Genomic DNA, 18,383 nt, shown 5'->3' with positions numbered 1-18,383 from the left:
TCAAACCGACTGATAGCATCTTATGAATGGGGACAAGCTGGAAGCATTCCCAACTACGATCTGGAATCAGACAAGGATGCACTCTCATTATTGCTATTCAATATAGATCTGGAAGTTTTAGAGCCATTAGGCAAGAAAAAGAAATCAAATGGATACAAATTGGGAAGGAGGAAGTCAAACTATCCCTCCTTCAAAAGGACATGATTTTATAAATGGGGGAACCAAGAAACTCCACCACGAGACCATTAAAACTCATAACAGAGTTTGGAAAAGTGGCAGGATATAAAATCAACACACAAAAATCAATAGAATTTGTATACACACAATATCAGGGCTGAGAAACCACTTCGAAGATCCATTCCATTCACAATAGCTACTAAAATTTAAATAACTTTGAATAAAGGTATCCAAGGAGCTTGAAGATTTAAAAAGCAACTCCAATACTTTTCCAACTATTTCAAAATAATAAACTGGAAGGAGTAGGATTCAACTCTAACAAACACTTTTTGAGAGGCCGGCATTACTTTAACCACAAAAGATAACAAAACATGAAATACAAAGAAAACTGAAGGCCTATATGCATAATGAAAAAGATGCAAAGATTCTTAACAAAATTCTAGCCTAACAAAACCAAAACCACATGCTGAAGCTCACATAAAACCTTCAATTGAAATTTATATCAGAAATGCCATGATGTTCCACATTTGCAAATTAATACACATGATGAATTTTATCAAAAAAATGGAAGAATAAAACCACATTGTCTGGTCTGGCGCTGTGTTACAGAGGGTTAAATCCAAAACACATAATGCCGGCATCTCATATGGGTGCCATTTAGCATCCAGGCTGCTCCACTTTCAATCCTGCTCCCTCCTAACATGCCTGGGAAAATGTCGGAGGATGTCCCAATTAGTTGGGGCCATGCAGCCACATGGGAGACTTGGAAGAAGGTTCTGGATCCTGATGGCTCTGTTTGGCCATCAAGGTCTTTTGGGGAATGAACTAGCAAACAGAAGACCTCTCTCCCTCCCTCCTTCTCTTTTGCTCTTGCTCTACTTATATCTCTCTGTATAAATCTTGCAAACAAATGAAATAAATCTTTTGAAAACCACATCATCTAATTAGATACAGATATCAGTAGAATAAAAATGATTAAAAACTACACAAAATATACACAGAAGGAATACATATCAATATCATAAAGGCTATGTATGACAAACCAACAGCCAATGTCATGCTGGATGGGGAGAATGTGAAATCATTTTGTCAAACATATAACAACACAAAGATGTCCCTTTTACCACTCTTACTGAATGCAGTCTCCATATGGGAGACCTGGAAGGAACTCCTGACTCCTAGCTTTGGATCAGCCCAGCAATGGGCCCTGTGGCCATTTCGGGAGCAAAGCAGCAGATGGAAGACCTCTATCTCTGTGTTTCCCTATCTCTGGATCTCTGCCACTTAAGAATATATATTTTTTTGAAAAAAGATCACTACGCAGCTCACGTGGAACTTGCCCACCCTACCTTTAACTGATGAAGAATTAAGAGTGGGAACAAGAGAAGGAGGAAGAAGGAGGCTGGGAGTGCAGGCTTGAGAGATGCTAGCATGGGAAGTAGTATCAGTATGTTTGAATCTGTATATAAGAAATACATGAAATTTACATACCTGATATAAAATTTTAAAAAGTACATAATCTTCTAACCAGACTAACAAAAATGATAAAAACTCCAGTAAATAAAATTACAGAAAAAAAGCAGAGATTATAATCTACATCACTGAAACACAAGGTTTCAGAGAAACTGCTATTCAGTACTATATGCTAATAAACTGGAAAACTAGAAGAAACAGAGGAATCCCTGGATAACAAATACACGTGACCTACTAAGATTAAATCCAGAAGATATAGACAACCTAAAAAGACTCATAAAAATCAATGTAAACTAAAACACCCACCAAAAACACTGCTAGAACTGACTAAATAAATAAGTTAGAGGTTACAAATAAACATACCTTGTAACCCGCAGTCCTGTCCTCCAGCGCAAGCCCAGCCACCCGCTTCTCCGCTTCCCACAGCTGAGCCGCCGCCTGCCCCCATGGCCGTCAGCCTGCGGACATGAGTGTCTACACTGCTCCGAGGAGCCACGACCCCCCCCCCCCCCCGCGACGAGGTCCCAGGCCTCTCATTGTTTCATAAGAAAAACTCACCTTCACTCCCGCACTCTCTGGGCCAGTACAGCTGCCGAAAACGCCGCCATCAGCCGAGAATTCCGGCAGCCTAGGACATGCCGCCACCACCAGATAATACCGTCTTGCTCTCCACCAGGCCGACTGCGCAAGCGCCAGCCATCTAGGGCCCGCCTCTTCCTCCCAGTAAGCACAGCAGCACCGGAAGCTGCCAGGCAGCGTCAAAAACGTGGGTGACAGCAGTCTTGGCTCCGGGCTAAGACTGTGTTGATCTCCGATGTGCTCCAGGTAAGAAACGTTTTCTGGTTAAAAAAAAAAAAAAGAAAGAAAAAAGAAAAACCTGTCATTTGCAAAAAGAAAAAAAATGGATGCAACTGTAAAACCTTACACTTTAAAATAACCCTTTCCAAAAAAAGACAAACACTGTATATTCTCCCTGATCTTTGGTAACAGAGTACCTAAAAGGTGAGCTATATTAGTGATATTGATACTTTGACGTACAATGATTTAGACAACTCTTGTCTTGCAGATAGAATGATTTTAAACAAACCATGTCTTGCCTCTTCAGGAACAGATTTTGTTTTTAATTCTTTCAAACTGTTGAATTCTTTACATAGTGCAGGCTTTATATTATGAGTATAAAATAATTGAAAATAGATTTTTGTATAAAATAAGAATGGGAATCGTGGATAGAGGATGAAGAGGGATGGGAAATAGGGCCGGTGCTGTGGCCAAGCAGGTTAACACCCTGGCCTGGAGCTCCAGCATTAAATATGGGCGCCAGTTTGAGACTGGCTTCTGCACTTGCGATCCAGCTCTCTGCTATGGCCTGGGAAAGCAGTGGAGGATGGCCCAGGTCCTTGGGCCCCTGACCCATTGGGAGACGCAGAAGAAGCTCCTGGCTTCAGATCAGCACAGCTCTGACCATTGTGGCCAATTGAGGAGTGAACCATCGGATGGAAGACCTCTCTATGCCTTTCCTCTGTGTAACTCTGACTTTCAAATAAATAAATAAATCTTTAAAAAAAATGAAGAGGGATGGGAGCATGTTCGGGTCGGTGGGTAGGAGTGAGCGAGGGTGGAGTGGGAATAATTAATGTTTCTAAATTTGTATATATGAAATACATCAAGTTTGAATACTTTAAATCAAGTTTCCAGGTAAAAAAGGGAGGTAAAATTTTGAATGATTCATTATGAGAGAGAGAGCTAGAGATAGCTCTCATCTACTGAGTCACTCCCCAAATGCCCTCAAGATGGGACTAAAGCTGAGAAGTAGGATCTTCATCCACGTCTCCCACATGGTTGACAGGAACTAAGGCCTTGAGCCACCCTCCAGGATACACAATAAGGTAGGCCATAAGTCTCAGCTAATTCAACAAATATCAAAATCATACCATGCATCTTCCACAACTACATGGAATGAAGGGGCGAATGACCACACCAAGAACCTCAAGAACATATACAACCACATGGAGACTGAACATGCTCCTGAATGAACTGTGAGTCAGAAAAAATTAAAAAAAGATGAAAACGAATACAGATGACAGTATAACATATCAAAACTTATCAGATACTGGAAAGTTTAGAGAAATTGGTGCCTATACCAAGAAATTGGAAAAGAATCAAATAAGTGAGCCACCAATGTAGCACCCTTGAAAAAAAAATGAAATCAAATGCAAAATTATCAAGAGGAAAGAGATATATAAATTAGAGGAGAAATAAACAAAATTGAAAGCAAAAAAGAATATAAATATCAGTGAAATGAAGAACTTGCTTAAAAAATTTATACACTCTTGGTCCAACTATCCTTAAAAAAAAAGACCCCAATTAGTAAAATCAGAGATGAAAAATGAAAGGTAACAACAGATACCACAGATGATTAAAAGACTTACCCATCAGGAGCTAATACAAAGGACTGTATGCCAACCAATTAAAAAGTCTGTCTCTCCTACTCCATCTATAATTCTGCCTCACAAATAAATAAATAAAACTTTCAAATAAACCATAGGCTTATTTCAATAGATGCAGAGAAAGCATTTGACAAAATACAACATCCTTTCATAGTGAAAACCTTAAGGAAACTGAGTGTAGTAAGAACATTGCTCAACATAATCAAGGCAATTTATGACAAACCTATAGACAGCATCTTATGAATGGGGAAATGTTGGAAGCATTCCCTGAAGAGCTGGAATCAGACAAGGATGACAACTTGTGCCCTTGCTATTCAATATAGACCTGGAAGTTTTAGCCAGACCTATTAGGCAAGAAAAAGAAATCCAAGGATACAAACTGGGAAGGAGGGAGTCAAATTACCCCTACTTGCGGGTGACAGGATTCTATATATAGGGGAAATAAGTCTCCACTAAGAGATTACTGGAATTCATAAAAAGAGTCTGGGGGAGTGCCAGGATACAAAATTAACACAAAAATCAATAGTCTATGTATAAAATGCCATGGCTGGGAAAGAACTTCTAAGATCAATCCCATTCACAATTGCTACAAAAAAATTAAACACCATGGGATAAAATTAATCAAGGATGCCAAAGTATCTAATATGAAAATTAGCAAACATTAGTGAAAGAAACAGAAGACACAGAAAATGGAAAAATCTTTAATATTCAAGGACTAAAATAATCAATATAATCAAAATGTCCATAGTACCAAAAGCAATTTACAAATTCATGTGATCCCAATTAAAATGCCAATTACATTCTTTTCAGATCTAGGGGAAAAAGATGTTAAAATTCAAATGGAAACACAAGAGACCCAGAATAGCTAATGGAATCTTATATGTGAACAACAAAGCCAGAAGCATCACAATACCAGAATTCAAGACATACTTCAGGACAGTTACAAACAAAACAGCCTGATACTGGCAAAGAATAGACATGTGGACCAATGGAGCACAATAGAAACTCCAAAAACTCAATCCACACATCTACAAATAATTTACCTTTGACAAAGGATCTAAAATCCAACCATGTGACAAGGTCAGTCTCTTCAAAAAATGGTGCATAAAAGGTGGATCTCCCATGCAGAAGTATGAAAATAAAAACCTACCTCATTCTTACAAAAAAACAAACTCAAAAAAGGATCAAAGACCTAAATGTACAACCTAATACCATCAAATTCTTAGAGAACATTGTGGAAATGATGCAAGACATTGCCAGATGCAGACTTCTTGGAACACAGACGTACAGGCAATAAAAGCAAAAACACACAAATGGGATTACATCAAGCTGAGAAGCTTTTGCACTGTAAATGAAAACTCAGCAAAGTGAAGGGCAACTGACAGAATGAGAGAAAATATATGCAAACTATGACCTGATAAATTGTTAATATCCAGAATGTATAAAGTGCTCAAGAAACTCAACAACAAAACAAACAATGCAGTTAAGAATGGGCAACAGGCCGGCGCCGCGGCTCACTAGGCTAATCCTCCGCCTAGCGGCGCCGGCACACCGGGTTCTAGTCCCGGTCGGGGCGCCGGATTCTGTCCCGGTTGCCCCTCTTCCAGGCCAGCCCTCTGCTGTGGCCAGGGAGTGCAGTGGAGGATGGCCCAGGTGCTTGGGCCCTGCACCCCATGGGAGACCAGGAAAAGCACCTGGCTCCTGGCTCCTGCCATCGGATCAGCGCGGTGCGCCGGCCGCAGCGCGCCGACCGCGGCGGCCATTGGAGGGTGAACCAACGGCAAAGGAAGACCTTTCTCTCTGTCTCTCTCTCTCTCTCACTGTCCACTCTGCCTGTCAAAAAAAAAAAAAAAAAGAATGGGCAACAGACTTGAACAGACATTCCTCAAGGAAGGAAATGCAAATGACCAACAGACACATGAAAAAATGCTCAGGATCACTAGCCATTAGCGAAATGCAAAATGAAACCACAATGAAGTTTCACCTCACCACAGTTAGAATGGTTTGCATACAGAAATCAACAAACAACAAATGCTGGAAAGGATGTGGCAAAACAGTACACAAGTGGCCAGTGCCGTGGTGCACGAGGTGATTCCTCCTCCTGCGGTGCTGGCATCCCATATGGGCACCGGGTTCTAAACCCAGCTTCCCCTCTTCCAGTCCAGCTCTCTGCTGTGGCCTGGAAAAGCAATGAAGGATGGCCCAAGTGCTTGGGCCTCTGCACCCGTATGGGAGACCAGGAAGAGGCACCTGGCTCCTGGATTTGGATCGGTGCAGCTCTGGCAATTGTGGCCATTTGGGGGGTGAACCATTGGATGGAACACTTTTCTCTCTCACTCTCACTCTCACTGTCTGTAACTCTTCCTGTCAATTATTAATATAATTATAATATATTAATATTATTAATATAAATAACATAATAATAATAATGCAGTACCCTAATCCACTGGGAATGTAATCTGGTGAAGCCATTGTGGAAGACAGTATGGAGACACCTCAAAAGGCTGAAAATAGATGAATCATATGAACCAGCAATGCCACTCATGGGAATTTACCTAAACAAATTGAAATCAGCAGATGAAAGAGTTATCTGTACCCACGTTTATGGCTGCTCAATTCACAACAGCTAAGATATGGAATCAATCCAGATGTCTATCAAATGATGATTAGATAAAGAAATTATGGAGGCCAGCACAAAGTGGGTTAAGCCTCCTACTTGCTGCACCAGCATCCCATAGGTGTTCCTGTTCGAAGCCTGGATCCTCCCTGATGAAGGCCTAGGAAAACAGTGGAAGATGGCCCAAGTCCTTGGGCCCTTGCACCTGCGTGGGAGACCCAAAAGAAGCTCCTGGCTCCTGGCTTTCCATCAGCCCAGTTCTAGCCATTGCATCCATTTAGAGAGTGAACCAGAAGGAAGACCTCTCATTCTCAGATGGAAGATCTCTCGTTCTCTGTCTCTCCCTCTCTCAACTCTGCCTCTCAGAAAAATGAATCTTGAAAAAAAGTAACTATGGTATATATACACTATGGAATACTATTCAGCAGGAAAAAATGCAATGAAGTCTTTTGCAACAAAATGGATATAACTAGAAAACATTATACTTAGTGAAATAAGCTAGTCCCCAAAAGACAAATACCACATGTTGTCCCTGATCTGCAGTGACTAAGAGAGTATTTAACAGGTAATAATGTGTAGGAATAAAATGAGTATTTTGAGATATGATGCTTTTTTTTACAAGCCTTGTCTCACTTTGAGAAACAATTTATTTTCTTCATACTATTTGTTGAACTTTTTACTTAGTGAATAGTGACTATTTTGAGTATAAAGTTACCTGAAAATATTTTTCTATTAAAATTAACAGTGGATCAGCTTAGTATACCTTAAGTAAGGATTTCAACAGTTTGCTCCCACACAGAAACATAAAGTGAAAAATAATAGATGATTTTTTTTAAATGATGATGAAATCAGATCAGACCTATTGTCATGTTTAATCCCAGTGAGAGTCAAGTTGGGAGTTGATAATTTCTTTTTCTTTTTTTTTTTTTTTTTACAGAAGATCAGTTTAGTGTACATTAAGTAAAGATTTCAATCGTTTGCACCCCCATAGAAACACAAAGTGAAATATACTATTTGAGTACTCGTTATAGCATTAAGCCTCAGTGTACAGCACATTAAGGACAGAGATCCTACATGAGGAGTAAGTGCACAGTGACTCCTGTTGTTGACTTTACAAATTGACACTCCTGTTTATGGCATCAGTAATCTCCCTATGCACCAGTCATGAGTTTCCAAGGCTATGGAAGCCCCTTGAGTTCTCCGACTCTTATCTTGTTTAGACACGGTCATAGTCAAAGTGGAGGTTCTCTCCTCCCTTCAGAGAAAGGCACCTCCCTCTTTGAAGACCTGTTCTTTCCACTGGGATCTCACTCACAGAGATCTTTTTGCCAGAGTGTCTTGGCTTTCCATGCCTGAAATACTCTCATGGGCTTTTCAGCCAGATCCGAGTGCCTTTAGGGCTGATCTTCTGTATATTAAGATAATCGAAAATGAATCTTGATGTGAATGGAAGGGGAGAGGGAGTGGGAAAGGGGAGGGTTGTGGGTGGGAGGGACGGTATGGGGGGGGAGCCATTGTAACCCATGAGTCGTACTTTGGAAATTTATATTCATTAAATAAAAGATAAAAAAAATTAACAGTGGAAACAGGAGAGGGAAGAGGAAGAAGTATGGAAGCATGGGTTAGAGGAAGCGTTGGGTGTGAAGAATCAATACGTTCCTGAATATGTATATGGCAAGTACATGAAATTTGTTTACCTCACATAAAATTTTTAAAAACTAAATAAGCCTCTAACAAGACTGACAAAGAAAAAAAGAGAAAAAAACCTCAAAACCTCAAATAAGTAAGATTAGATGAAAAATCAGACAGTATAATCAACACTACTGAAATACAAGGCTTCAAAAGAAACTGCCATTCAATACTATATGCTAATAAACTGGAAAAAGCAGAAAAATGGAGAAGTTTTTCAATACAAATAACTTACCAAATTTAATCCAGAAGATAAAGACAATCTAACAGACTCACAAGAAGTAATGGCATTGTAGCAGTAAGCAAAATTCTTCCATCAATAAAAAACCCATGACTTGATGGCTTTACTATCCAATTCTACAAAACATTTAAAGACAAACTCCAACAATCTTCAGACTATTTTAAAACACTGAACAGGATGGAACACTGTCAAACACTTTTTAGGAGGCCAACATCCCTTTGATGCCAAAAACAAACAAAGACACAAAATGGAAAGAATACTACAGGCCTATATCCTTGAAGAACATAGATAAAAAGATTCTCAACAGAGTACAAAATAAACAATTGAAAACATCAAAAAGCTGATACATAACTATCAATTGGAATTGATCCTAGAAATGCAAGGGTGGTTCCATATTTGCAAAACAATAAATAGCATAAATTAATCAACATAATGAAAGAATAGAAACCATACTCTCATTAGATCCAGAGAAAGCATTTGATATGATGCATTGTGTTTCATGGCACAAAAAAAAACCTCCACAAATTAGGCATAGAAGGAACATGCCTCAAAAACATAAATGTGATATTTGACAAAGAATCAGCCAATATTATACTGAATGAGGAGAAGATGAACGCATTTTGTCAAAATCCGTAACAACACAAGGACGTCCACTCTCACCACTCTAACTGAATACAGTACTATACATTTTCACAAGAGCAATTACAGAGGAGAACACAATAACAGGCACTAAAACTGGAAAAGAACAAGTCAAATAATTAATGTTTGCAGATGACATGATGTTGCTCCTGGAAGAACACAAACATTCCAGCAAAATGCTGCTTCAACTGATAATCCAATTCAGAAAACTTTAGAAGTACAAGTAAACATTTGAAAAAGCTGCTTTTTACATATTAATGATGGCCTCACTGACAAAGAAAGCAACAAAAATCCAATTTACAATAACCACAAAAATTAGACTATTGAGGAATAAATGTAATCAAATAAGTGAAAGATCTCTATAATGAAAATCATCAAACGCTGACCAAAGAAACCATCAAGGACACAAAACTGGAAAGGTATTCCTTTTTTTGTGGATTGGAAGAATTTGTATCATTAAAATGTCTATCTCATGGAAAGAAATCTACAGAATACCAATGACATTCTCTACAGAATTTAAAAAAACAACCCTCAAATTCATACAGAACCACAGAAGATCCAGAAACGCTAAGGTGAATCTGAGGAAATAAAAAGCTGGAGACATCACAATACCTGATTTCAAAGCATACTAAAAAACTGTATTAACATCACATCACACTGATACTTAAAAAAAAAAAAAAAACTGAGACATAGACCGATGGAGTGAAACAGAGAATCCCAAAGTTAATGTAAATACATATAGCCACCTGATTTTTGACAAAAGGGGTCAGACCATTCATTGATGTAAGGATAATCTCTTCAACAAATAGTGCTGGCAAAGCTCGATGTATTCGTGTAGAAGAATGGAATTAGATCCATATCTCTCATCATTTATAAAAATCAACTGAGATGGGGCAGCCGTGCACTTCTCAGAAGACTGTTCTTACAAGTATGGTCAAAAACAGTGAAGCCAGGTGCCAGTGCTGTGGTGTAGTGGGTAGGGCCACAAGCAGCGCAGGCATCCATTGATCGGACCATTGCCTGCCCTGGCTGCTCCACTTCTGATCCAGCTCCCTTTTAGAGGCCTGAGGAATGGCTGTTTGAGGGTGGGTCGATTGTTTCGGCCTCTGTCACCCTTATGGGGAGACAAGGTGGGGTGAACCAACAGTAAAAGGATGACCTTTCTCTCTGCCTCTATCTCTCACTGTCCACTCTGCCTGTCAAAAAAAAAATAATTATTAAAAAAAAGGACAATTATACTGCTCTTGTGGAATTGTGGTCTTCCTACTTTTCCTTGTTGAATACTATGGTTAGTGGTGAATTAAGATTATGAATAATAAAGTGAATTAAAATTATATCTTGCAAAAAATAATGAAAAGAAGAGAGACAAGGGAGGGAGAGGAAGAGAAAAAGAGGAATGTGGTTGTCTTCCTGGAACAGCACCTATGAAATTCATGAAAAATTATTTCAAACATAATTTAAAAATAATGAAGAACATTACACTAGCATAGTTTTAATGATCTGTGATTACATTAAAATTTATGCTATTGGGTAAAATGGTCATTTTCCGTTCAGCTGTTTATGCCTGTTTGCTTATTTCCCACTAAATTAGGGTTTCTCTTTTTTTTTTCTTTTTTACTTCTTTTTTTTTTTTTTTGACAGGCAGAATGGACAGTGAGAGAGAGAGAGACAGAAAGGTCTTCCTTTTTTGCCGTTGGTTCACCCTCCAATGGCCGCTGCAGCCAGAGCGCTGCACCCAGGGCACCGCGCTGACCCGATGGCAGGAGCCAGGTACTTATCCTGGTCTCCCATGGGGTGCAGGGCCCAAGGACTTAGGCCATCCTCCACTGCATTCCCGGGCCACAGCAGAGAGCTGGCCTGGAAGAGGGGCAACTGGGACAGAATCTGGTGCCCTGACCAGGACTAGAACCCGGTGTGCCGGCGCCGCAAGGCGGAGGATTAGCCTATTGAGCTGTGGCGCCAGCCTTTTACTTTTTTTTTTTTAAAGATTTACTTTATTTTCTTGGAAGGCACAGTTACTTACAGAGAGAAGGAGAGAGAGAGGAAAAGAGATTTTCCATCTACTCACTTCACTCCACAAATGGCCACAACAGCCAGGGTTCATCCACAATGAAACCAGGAGCCAAGAGCTTATTCTAGGTCACCCACAAGGGTGCAGAGGCCCAAGCACTTGGGCTATCCTCTGCTACTATCCTAGAGGCATTAGCAGGGAGCTGTATCAGAGGTAGAACAGCCAGGATTTGAACCAGAGCTCATATGTGATACCACAGTGCCAGACCCATGTTCTTAAACTTCTTACTTGATGAAGCGTTTACCAAAGTCATGTCATCAATGTTTTTCATAAGGCTTATGTATTCATTTGCCAGGCAGAGTGACAGAGACACAAAGAGAGATCTTCTACCTGCTGACTTACTCCTCAAATGCCCCCAACAGCCAGGATTGGGCCAGGAAGAAGCCAGGAGCCAGGAATTACATCTCAGTTCCAATGTAGGTGGCAGGAACTACGCACTTGGGCCATTGTTTGTTGCCTCCCAGGGGAATTACCAGGAAACTGAACTGGACATGGGGGAGCTAGGACTCACAACAGGCAGCTTATGCAGGATGCTGACAACCCAAATGTCACATTAACCTGCTATGCATCATGCCCACCCATTTCTAAACTTCTCTGATTAGTTACTACATCTTAGTCTATTTGGGTTACTGTAAGTAAACACATTACACTCGGAAATTTATAAACAGCAGGAATATATTACTCTCTTTTGGAGGGTGGTAAGTCCAAGATCACAGTGTTAGGAGCTCAGTGTCTAGTGAAGCTTTGCTGGCTAATGTGTGTGTGCCTTCATGTGGCAGAATAGCAAAGGGGTAAACAAGCTGCTCCATCAAGCCATTCTTAAAAGGGTGCTGTGGCATAGTGGGTAAAGCCGCCTTCAGGCCTGGCATCCTACATTGGCACGGGTTTGAGTACCAGAGGCTCCACTTCTGATCCAGCTCTCTGCAGCAGCATGGGAAACCAGTGCCAGTGGAAGATGGCCCAAGTCCTTGGACCCCTGTTTCCATGTGGGAGACCTGGAATACACTGGTTCCAGGTTTCTGATTGGCTCAGCTCTGGCCATTGTGGCCGACTGGGGAGTGAACCAGAAGATGGAAGTCTTTTCTCTCTGGCCCTTCCTCTCTCTGTCTTTAACTCTGCTTCTCAAATAAGTAAATAAAACTTTTTTAAAAAAAATAAAGGCAGTGATAGCATTCTCAGAAGATCTGCCCTCATGATCCAGTCACCTCCCAGCACCCCTGCTCTTAAATAACAACACATTGAGTATTACGTTTCAACACATGCGTATTGGGGGTCACATCAGTTAGCAACAGCTACCCCAAATCATTTATTATGAACCCCCAATGCATATTTAATTATAAAAACTCATTATAAAGCTTGTAAAATATGCATTAAAATACTACAGATGATATGATTCTGTAAAGGTAACTTCTATTACTACTATATTTTTACCTGGCAACCCCAAAAAGAATCTGAAACTACATAGATACTAATGGGAGAATTCTAAGATTGGCCATATGCACTGTGCAATAAGACTACTGTTTTAGTCCTGTTCACTGGTCATGTGAATGATTTTGGTGAAAATTTACCAGTGGTTGCAGGGTTGATATTTTTTCAGTTCACAAATTATTGTCAAGAATCAGTTTAGTGGCCAGCGCTGTGGAATAGTGGATGAAGCCACCACCTGCAGTGCCGGCATGTATATGGGGCACAGGTTCGAGTCCCGGCTGCTCCACTTTCAATCCAGCTCTCTGCTACGGACTGGGAAAGCAGAAGATGGTCCAAGTCCTTGGGCCCCTGAACCCAAAAAAGGTGGAAGACCTCTCTCTCTCTCTCTCTGCACCCCCACTTCTGCATCTGCCTCTGTCTCTCTGTAACTCAGCCTTTCAAATAAATAAATAAATCTTTTAAAAAAGAATCAGTTTAAACCAAGGGTACATTTTTCAAGGTCTTTAATATAGAAATTGGATATCATCAATGAAGCATATCATAGTATGCTTTCTATAGAAATTTGTAAAAAGAGATAAAATTGACATTGTATTCTGATAAAACTTTAGATTCCAAAAGAAGACATAGCAATCATAAATATTTATGCACTGAATACAAGACCACCGGTTATATACAGAAAATACTATTAGACCTAAAGAAAGAGAGACACTCCTAGACAATAAAAGTGGGTGACTTCAACAATGCACTCTCATCAATGGACAGATCATCTAGATAGAAAATAAGTAAATACACATCAGAGTTGAAACATAACATCAAACAAATGACCTAACGGACCAAAAGTTACATTCTATTCACCACATTGAACATTTTTTCAGGGTATACCAAAAATTAGGCCACAAATCAACTCTCATTTAATTTGAAAAGACTGAAATCCTATCAAGTAACTAGAAATAAACGAACAAAAAGAGAATACTCAAAAAATATATGGAAATTAAACAAGATGCTCCTGAATGAACAATGGGACACTGAAGAAATTTAAAAGGAAATAAAATCTTTCTTGAAATAAACATATTAACTCCTGTGAGTTACAGCAAAAGCATTATTAAGAGGTAAGTTTTTAGCATATAGTGATTATATTAAAAAAGAGAAATGTTTCAAATTAAAGATCTAATGATGCATCTCAAAAACTTAGAAAAATAAGATCACAACCTTTAAGCAGAAGGAGGTGAGAAATAATCTATGTCACAGCATGAATAAATGAAATTTAAAAAAGATCAAGAAATCAAAAATTCATTTTGAGAAGGTAAACAAAATAAATAGTCCTCAGAGGGGATTCCAACATGGAGGAATAGGGAAATGGAGGACTGCTATAGGCTAGGATAAAATAGAAAAAAAGGCAAGAAAGTGCATTCTCAGGGGAGACTGGAGATTCTGTAAGAGGAGGAGAGATGCTGTGGATCTGTGTGGAAGCTGCAGATGCCCAGCAACAAGCACTGATACAACACAAGTCCCAGCAGACAAGAGCTGGAAAAAGTGCCGGCTCTGAAGACCACGGTGAGATCAGGCTGCAGTGGCCCAAGCCACTGCTGAAATAGCTGCAGAGAGAGCCTAGCAGAATACACTGTCTTGGGGTGTGACTTGGACCCTGAGGGTAACGAGTATCCCCTAACCCAGCAGAAAAGAGAGACAATTTCTCCCCATCCTCTCACAACAGCCCCCGACAACCAGCTCAGAGAGGGCAGGCACCATTTTGGATATGCTAGTAGCTGCAGCAGCTCTCATGCAGACTCCCAGCAACAGTCAGGGAAAAGGTGCCATCTTGTCTCAAGTAGCAACAGCCCAGGTGTTGCCCAGCAACAGGCAGGGAGAAGGAGCCATTCAGACATCATCACTAGCTGCAGGGACTCTTCTAAGTGTCCATAAACTGGCGGGGAGAAGCATGATTGTGAAACAAGCAGTGCTGTGGCCAGTAGCTCTTGTGGACATGTATGACCAGGGATTTCACCACAGGGAAAAGTCTGTGTTCCCCACCGACTTTCAGTCTGGGTGGAAAGACTGACAGGGGGCTGCAAATGCACCTATGACTATCATGAGCCCTTAGCCTCTCAACATAACGCAGGCTCTGGAGCTCAAACTGCTAAGTGGAGAACCCATAGGCAACTGGCTCTCAGAAGTTCTCAGCCTCTCCAAAGACAGAACAGGTTAGTGGGGTGGTGTGGATCTTCTGCACCCTGTGTCTGTGGGAGCTCTGGTACTGAGACTGTGGGAACCCAGGCATGCAGGAGAGGGTGCACGGTGTAGCTGGTTTCTGGGAAAATACTTGGGTAGCTCCATAAGCTCAGCACCCTGGCTGCCTGGGGTGGGTCACTGCAGCAGGATCTGTGCTCACACTGAACACTGCACAGACCCTTTGTGGCAATCATGCAGAACCACAGAACCACAGAACCACAGATGAGAACAGCACCCACTGAGGGTTAACAACAGATTTCATGAGGCAGATCTCTGGAAAATTAATAGTCAAACAAAAAAATGAAGAAGAACAAATTAGAAAAGTGAAAAATAGGGTTGGAGATGTATGGGATACTACCAAATGACACAATATAGGGTCTTAGGGGTTACTGAAGGCATGGAAAGAGAGAATGGATTAGAAGGCCTTTTAGTGAAATAATTACAGAAAACTTCCCGAATTTGGAGAAAGTAAGTATGTCCAAGTACTAGAAACACACAGCACTCTTAATATACATGACCAGAAAAGACCATCACCATGACATATTGTAGTCAAATGCTCCACAGTAAAACATAGAGAAAAGATTCAAAGATATGCATAAAGGGAAATGTCAGATTACTTTCAGAGTATCTTCAATTAGACTTAGAGCTGACTTCTCATCAGGAATTACTACAAAGAGCTGTAGCCCAACACATCAGGAAACCTAGAAGAAAAACATTCCTGGACACACACAACCCACCAAAATTGACCCAAGACACAGAAAAACCTAACAGATCAATAAACAAGACACAAATTGATTCAGTAATAAAGACACTCCAAACAAAGAAAAACCTAGGATTGGACAGTTTTACTGCTGAATTCTATCAGACATTTAAAGAAGAACTAACTCCAATCTCAAGCTATTCAAAACAACTGAAAGAGAGGGAAGCCTTCCAAACTCCTTCCATGATGACAGCATCACCTTAATTCCTAAATCAGAAATGGATACAAGAGAGAAATTACACACATATGTCCCTGATAAGCACACATAAAAATCATCATCAAAATACTAGCCAATTGAATCCAACAACATATAAGAAATGATCATTCATCCGGACAAAGTGGGTATTATCCCTGGTACACAGCGATTATTAGCATTCACCAATCAATTTGATACACCACATTAACAAAGTGAAGAACAAAAATGATATGATTATTTCATTAATAGCAGGAAAAGCATTTCATAGAATACAACACCCTTTCATGATGAAAACCTGAAGTAAAAACCGTATATAAAGGATCCAAAAGACTCTACTCAGAGATTATTAGAACTCGTAGGAGGTCCAAATATGGCAGAGTAGGGAGTGAGCTTAACTCTTCGCTTCTAGCCCAGGAGATGATAGTTTAAAAATGTGGAGAGAGTGTAATCTAAGGATAGAATTAGTGAGTCAATGGCAGAGGAAACTCTACCGAAATTAGAGAGACAGGGTGGACCTACGTGGCAGGCATGGATGCACATCGCTCAGGACTCTAGCCTACCCAGCCAACAGCCTATGGACCAGCACTGGAAAGTGAAGTGAGACAAGACCACAGCAGACCAAGAAGAGGCAAAAAAGCTGCAGAAAGAGTCTAGAGCGAACCAGGCTTGGAGCCCCATGGGAGACACTGTACTAGCCAAACTAGATGATAAAAAGAAAAAGAATGGGGTGGACACATTTCTCTCTCCCAAATCAGTTTACAACAGCGTCCTGTAACATGCCAGTAGAAGGGTGCCATTTCAGAGATACATCACAGGTGCACCAGCTCGTATCTCTGCCCAGCAACCAGCCAAGTGGAGACTCCTGATTCTGGTGGGGAGAACTAACAGGGGGCCGATAGCTTGTGACTGTGTGAAGTGTCTGTATTTGGACACGGGAAAAAACTGAGGGTTTGTGGGAAGACTCACAGTGTGGCTAGGACTTTGAGCAGTTACAGTGGGAGACTCCATATGCTCAGGGTTTCCTGGTTACCTGGTGAGAGATACTGCTAGGGAAACTGATCTTACACTGAGGAATGCACAGATCCTTTGTGTGGACCTTGGGACAGAGCGGATAAATATAATACAAACTTGGGCTAGCACTCTAGCCTGGGTCTCCATTGAGGAGAGGAGCTCAGCTGCACAGAATAAATTCCCTTTTGATGAGAGAGAGAGAGAGAGAGAGAGAGAGAGAGAGAGAGAGAGAGATTTGCCACAACAAACCTGGGTGTGTCACCTGGGGCATTCCCTTATCCCTGGAGAACTGAACACAGCTCTCTGGCCACCCCCACTACAAGCCTCTAGATATTCACTAAGAAAACCTTCCACTTATCTACACAGTCATAGTCCAAAGATAAAAGTTGCCACAGCAAAAAAAAAAAAAAAAAAGAGAGAGAGACAAAGAGAAAACCAACAATTATCTCCACAAATGCCAAACAATAAATACACCAATTCAAGAAACAAGAATAGAAAGACAATATGATGCCCCCAAAAGAACAAGACACTTTGGAGCCTGAACTGTGGCATAGTTGGTAAAGCCGCCATGTGCCGTGCCAACATACCATATGGGTACTACTCCAAGTTTTGGCTGAACGATTTCCAATCCAGCGCTCTGCTCTGGCCTGGAAAAGCAGTGTAATACAGTCAAAGTCCTTGGACCTCAGCACCCACATGGGAGATCTCCATAAGCTCCTGGCTCCTGGCTGCAGATTGGTATACAACGGCCATTGTGGCCAACTGGGTAGTGGCAAGCTGATGGAAGACTTCTCTCTATCTCTCTCTCTCTTTCTCTGCCTCTTCTTCTCTCTCTGTGTAGTGCTTTCAAATAAATAATAAATCTTAAAAAAACAATGAAACTTCAATACTAGATTGTGAAGATGATGAGATAGAAGAATTGAAGAAATGGAATTCAAAAAATTGATCGTAAAATACATAGAAGTAATCAGAAGCAAATGCATGAACTACTGAAATCCATATTGGACATGAAAGAAAATTTGTCCCATGAAATTGGGATCTTAAAGAGAAATCTCAATGAAATGAAAAATGCAACAGATCAAACAAAAATGCAGTGGAGACCGTTAACAATAGAATTGATGAAGCATAAGAAGATATCGGCATAGAAGACCAAGCACCAGAAACTATATCATCAAACAAAAGAAAAAAGAGGAATTTAGGAAACAAAAACAATTCCTTATTAGAATGCAAACATGAAGAGATTGATGCAATGCTGGTTAGGGAATTCGAAAAACTGATTGTAGGTTACTTAGAAATCATCAGAAGTAAATCCACGAATTAAAGAAATCCATACATGACATGAATGAAAAATTTTTCCATGAAATTGAAATTTTAAATAGAAATGAAATTAAATGTTAGAAATCAA

The 18,383-nt window shown here is 40.4% G+C and overlaps 1 protein-coding gene across 2 annotated transcripts in view; it reads right to left on the bottom strand.

The window, feature by feature from the left end:
* The window catches only part of LOC127489004 (uncharacterized), a 115,342-nt gene that overhangs the window by 87,079 nt on the left and 9,880 nt on the right, over window positions 1-18,383 (bottom strand). The window contains exon 3 of one of the 2 annotated variants that reach the window (XR_016226103.1): window positions 2,209-2,489. The gene's annotated coding sequence lies outside the window, so the exon portion shown is untranslated. Of the gene's footprint in view, window positions 1-2,013; window positions 2,111-2,208; window positions 2,490-18,383 lie in introns of those variants that run through there. The other variant, XR_016226101.1, reaches the window with a different exon arrangement.

The sequence above is a fragment of the Oryctolagus cuniculus genome, chromosome 19, assembly GCF_051225735.1.
Source record: "Oryctolagus cuniculus isolate XC-2025 breed Fujian yellow rabbit chromosome 19, ASM5122573v1, whole genome shotgun sequence".
Classification (NCBI taxonomy): Eukaryota; Metazoa; Chordata; class Mammalia; order Lagomorpha; family Leporidae; genus Oryctolagus; species Oryctolagus cuniculus.
This window is presented reverse-complemented; position numbering and strand designations above follow the sequence as displayed.